Source organism: Sardina pilchardus, chromosome 22 (assembly GCF_963854185.1).
Source record: "Sardina pilchardus chromosome 22, fSarPil1.1, whole genome shotgun sequence".
Taxonomy (NCBI): domain Eukaryota; kingdom Metazoa; phylum Chordata; class Actinopteri; order Clupeiformes; family Clupeidae; genus Sardina; species Sardina pilchardus.
The window spans coordinates 12,958,094-12,964,146 of record NC_085015.1 but is presented as its reverse complement, the minus strand read 5'-3'; positions in this window follow the sequence as shown (position 1 = coordinate 12,964,146).

Sequence of the window (6,053 nt, the reverse complement as noted above, 5' to 3'; positions counted from 1 at the left end):
GTAATTCAGTGCTATAGACACATATTGTAAGTGCAGTTTTTTAAAGAAATAAATTGTCTGATGAAAATACTACATGCACGCATAAGTGCATGCATAACATTTTTAAGTTTTAAGTTCAAAGATTAAAGGTCGTAAGGGCAACAGAAATCACACACACAATACCCACTTTTTTTTGTTTTCTAAGGACATTTGAAAATGTGCCTTAAATCGTTGGATGGGACCTCAGCTACAGTTTGGATACAAAAGGGTTTATTGCACTTTAACACACCTGTGTAATAAACACTGTTGTATGAAAAATGTGGCCATTTTCCTTATTCTCATCAGTGATAAAATGATGAATTAGACTAAAATGAATGAATGAATAAATGAATTAATGAATGGATTGAGGAATGATTGAAGAGGGGAAGATTGAACTCTGGATATACTTCACATGACATTGGGTATTGTATCTTGTATCTGACTAATTCATTCTACAGTCATGGCTTGTAGTGTTTAGTTATTGTGACAGTTATTATTATTAGTATTTTTTTTATGTTGGGTGTATGATCACTTGAATTGTTCATTTCTGATGATGTTTATTGTTAGTGTTGCGCATCGCTTCAAACAAAGGCACCTACTGTACCAAGAACCATAACTATCTCACCCCTGAGCTCTTCAAGGTGTTGGATATAGGCCCTGTTAGGATGTGTAGATGTCAAAGTCATTAACACTCAGTATTGGCCTGTGACTAGCCAGCCATTTCCCATACTGATTGATACATGTCTTATTTTCCCAAACTGTATAGATATAGAAATACTTTAAATACAGCAATTCATATTGTAAATATTTACTGTATTTATGTAGCTATGTGACAAGGAATATGGTTGGGAATATGCTAAACAATATTGAAAAATGTGTGTGTGTGTGTGTGTGTGTGTGTGTGTGTGTGTGTGTGTGTGTGTGTGTGTGTGTGTGTGTGTGCCTCTCTCTCTCTCTCTCTCTCTGTGTGTGTGTGTGTGTTTATTAACGGTTTTACCAATAAACTAAAAAACCCATTCTCACCTCATTTATATGACCATGCAACACGACCTCACACTTCCAACTTATTCTCGTCTTTACACTCCTCAACCAATCAGAGTCAGCGCCACTCTTTGCCGACAGGCGCTCTGACGAATGACAGCAGCAAGTTCAAGTCTGCACTGCGCTGGTGGTGGAACTGGTGTCAGCCAAAAAGAGGTTTTGACCTAAAGAATGGAAAGGGTGTGGGGGGGGGGGGGGGGGGGGGGAGAATCTGACACTCAAGGCGCTGGACATCACCCCTGGCATTCCACTGTTGCCTGCCTGGTCCCATTTAGAGTCCGCAAAGGCAACAGAAGTCACAAGAGAGAAAGCATCTGGGGAATCAAGACTAGAGCACGTGAACAAACTTTAAACTTTAAGCCTTTTGGGAAGAGAAGCCGAAGCGCACACCTGACCTTTCATCAAAGATTAGCAGCAGCATGGAGATACAAATGTAAGCATCTTGAGAGGTTCTTTTCGTTTGTGTGGATCAGTACTGTATGTGGACTCTTTAGCGTATGACACTGCACTGTGTCTGTAGGGATGGAGGGGAGTGAAAATCACTGTGAGATAGTTAGTCATGAGCTTTAGGTTTTTATCCAACTCATCACATATCTTTAGTGCATTTTTAGAAAAATCGCCTGCAGAAAATACTATATCTGCATGCTTAACTTAATATAGTAATATTGTAATAAATGTGAATAAATCTGTTTTATGTAATAATGTGGCTGTAATATCTGTAGCCACATTATACCCTCTTTATGAAGGTGTTAATCATCCACCACCTCCGCTAACCAAATGTATCTAACCTAAAAGAGTTTTGTAGCAACACCACACTCAGCAAAGGACACCAGTATTGATACCACAGTGTCCAGTGAAATCCGGCTTCCGCAATGTGGAAACCACAGTGGAAACAAGCAGTGATACCAATATTTGCTGAATCATGAATGAAGCATGAATCTGTTGTCTAATTAGGAACATGACAGAGGTTGGCAGACAGTGAATGACAGTTTGTCATTAATGTTTACTGAGAACTTTGTGCACTGATCCACCCATGTGATACCACAAGATGATGCACATGGTATCAAACTAGCAAAAATATTTATCCTACAGTAGTAATTAAATTAGTGTCAGTGCAAGCAGCAACATACTAATCAGAGCCTCAGGTCAGCTGTTACATATGAAGCAAGGTCCATCAGCTGAATCACTGATTGCAAAACATTGCTGGAATGGGAGATGTTTTTTTTTTGTTTTTTTACAGCAATGTTTTATTAGAATACATTAGAGAAAGAAAGACACAAATGCATACCCTCTGTTGCTTAGCAGCAGTTGGTCATGAAAAGATACCATTAGGTGCCTTGTTTTATTTATTTATTCCCTCTCTGTCAATTGATGTACAAGTAAAAGGACCTTAAGAAGAACATCTGATGAGGCAGACCCAGCACACAGGCTTGAATCTGCCCATGATGATGGTGAATCCCTCTAATGGAAAACGAGTACTCACGTTCATTTACACTAAAAGCAAATCAATGATTCATCCTGACACACACAAACTAAGCATGTGCACTGGTTGGAGTTGAAGCTCACTGTCTAAGCAGGACTATGTTTTGAGGCTACAAAAAAACAAACAGATGACAGCTATTTCCTTACAAAGACATTCATCTCTCTTTGCTCATCTATGCTTTTATCTGCTATTACTGTTTGGTTTTTGTTTATGTAAAGCACATTGAATGACCTCTGTGTATGAAATGCGCTATATAAATAAACTTGACTTGACTTGACTTGACATACATGTTTTGTCACTGGAGTACACTTGTGTAGTATGCATAGATGGGGTGTAGATTGTTGTTGTGTCTAGGACAGCTAAAAACAATTCTTCTCGAATGCTCAGTTGAATCCTAACTGATTTATTGTTGAATATCTCATAACTGCTTCAGCATACGTATACCATTTCATCTCTAGTCACGACCGGAAACCATGTCCTATGCATAACTCTTCATTTCTGCAACACAAAGATCATTGAGATGAATTAGTTGACTCATCCTGGATGACACTGATTTGTTTGACACTGTTTGTTCGCATTCAGGTCAAAGTTGGCCATCTCCTTCATGGAAGAGCCTGATGCCTGGGAGTACATCTCCGAGGAGGAGGAGGAGCAAGAGGAGGAGGAGGGGGAGGAAGAATATGAGCTTCTCCAGGTAAGCCCGGGACTAACCTCACTCACTGCTATGTGCACACATTGCACACACACACACACACACACACACACACACACACTTACATCTAGTCTAGATCACCGTGGGAAATAAACAATTGTGGCACGGTGACATAGTAACATCATAGTTCAACGCTTGTCAACTATGATGTGTATGTGTAGTGGCATTTTAAAATAAAATGTTCCCGTTTGGTATGTTTAGTTTTCTTTTAACATACTTGACTTTGATCATGCCTTTGATTCTGTGTCATTAGCCTCTGTGACACTATAGACTTTAGCCTATAGACTGTATCAATGTATCTTTATTCAACTCCGCAAACAACAATATCTTTCCAATAATTGGTTTACATTGCCCGATGACCTACTTTCTAGTGTCAAAACACTTCCCCCAGAAACAGTCAAGTCTCTTTTAATAGATGGCGCCACTTGTTCAAAGTTCACCGTGTGCAAACTGATATATACTGATATACTGTATACTGATATGATATCTGCCTCTACTTCGGAGTATCAAGCAGAGTTCTAAAATGCAAGCCTGTTGGCATGACAACACATTCTCATGTTTTGGGGGTCTCTCTGGCGACTATAGGTGAAAACACATTTAGAAAGAAAGATCACAGCACCACATATAGGCCAACAGACACAAACCCATGGCACTAGCCGCTAACATCGATAGGACACTTTCAGAGAGGGGTTTGTTGAAGCCCACTTTTCACAGTAAAGCTGTTAGACATCTTTTTTAGATTTTGTACCATTTTCATTTTGGAGAGTCTGTTGTTCAGGGCAATGTACTGGAACGAAAATAGGATTTGCCAGCGTCACTGCACCTGACTTGGTTGCCACGGTTGTTGGCTATGCCAGTTAAATATCAGGAGTAATTTTTACACCTAAAAATAAAACGGCTTTCATATTAGGAGCATCATTTGAAATAGTTGGAATCGAAAGGAATATAATGCTGAAACACAAAACCCTGGGGAAAAAGCTGTGAAAAAAAAAGAACTAAGAATCACTTCACATTTAAGTATGATCTAAATGAAGGTGAATAATCATCATCATCAGACACTATACATCCACTCAGTGCAACAACTTTTGCTGGCAACACAAACCTTACTGGTCTGCGGACATTTGCCTCTAAAAAAATAACTTGGGGTCATAAATGTGTCCTAAGAGGGATGCGTGCCCCAGCTAAGCCCAGAATATTACAAGGAAACCACAGCTGTTCAGATCATGCACCTAGGGTTGTGTGGTCATTTGCACAAGACAGGGAAGCATTTTATCCCCACCACCCCCCAACACCACACACACACGCACACACACCACCACCACCACCACTCACACCCTTAGCCTTACTCACGGCATCGTCCCGGAACAGCTGTGAACCCTGTGACACAAAAATACATGCGTGGCTTGTGGTCACACCCGAGTCATGAGCCAGTGAACTCACATGGCCATGGCCATGTCCGACAGGTTCCAAATGGCTGCCATAAAAGATGCCTGGCCTGTGCTTTTGTGTATTAAATCCTAAAACTATAATTTCTCTCTCTCTCCATCTCTCTCTCTCTCTCTCTCTCTCTCTCTCTCTCTCTCTCTCTCTCTCTGTCTCTGTCTTTCTCTCTCCTTTAGTTAAGCACCTTACACATAGGATGCTACAATAGCGCCACTGTGCACTAAAACCTGCTTGCCTGGTGCAGTTTGTGCAGTGCAAGTGACAGCTCACCACAGAGCTAGTTTCTTGGTGTTTTAAGCCCCCAACGTTGGGTGCCTTTCATTTGGGCTTTTATACGTCCTCCCTCGCTCCTCGGGCCTCAATCCTCACTGATCGACATAAAGAATGATGGGGCGAAAACAATGGGATAGTCTATCCGGTGTTAGTTATAGATCAGTGGGAACGCCCCTCGAGGATCGAGGAGGCATGTTGAGAAGCACCTTTAGTCTTCAAGGCAGCGCTGCCTGGAAGGCACTAAGGTTAGGCATGGGTTAAGGTTAAGGTTAGAGTTAGGGTTAGGGTTCGGTTTCGGATTATGTGCCTTTAAATCAATGGTGGCAGCGCTGCCTGAAAGACAACGCTGGGGGCTTAAAACACCATTGAGCACAGCTCATCCTCATGCACGCCACCACATAGGGTGCCTCTCATTCGTCTTTTTATATATCCTCCCTTCCTTCCTTGGTCCTCGTTCCCACTGATCTACTGTAGATAAAGAATGATGGGAAGGCAACAATGGGATAGTCTATCCAGTGCTAGTTATAGATCAGAGGGAACGAGCCTGGAGGACCGAGCTGGTTGAGAATGGGCCATAGTGGCAAACCCTCACGCACAGAACCCCCTGAACCCATCAGTAAGCGCAGCTCATGCTTCCTACCTGAAAGCCCACTTACACCAGCCATTTAATGTCATGCTGCACTTAGTTAAGTTGAGAATATGATTATTGATCTCATTTCTGCAGGTGTAGAGTTGTTCATTCAGAACATCCATCTACACAGCAATTCAAGGAGACATTCACTGCCACCTCATTTTGGGATAATGCTCTTTGTTCTTTTCAATAAGCGTTTCCGAAGAGATATAATGTTAATAAAAACAGAATATAATGATTGCAACTCATTTAAACCCTATATATTATTTGTAAAAGAGATTTTGAAATTTATGTCAGCATTTTTTTTTTTTTTTTTAAGTTGTGACAAGGGCATGTTTGCCACTGTTTTGCATCACTTCTTCATCTCATAACGTCTTCATCTCTTGGGCAGGGACCTAAAGAGATCAGTCGCTAGAGTTTCAAGAGTGGACATTTGCCCATGTTCCCCTGAT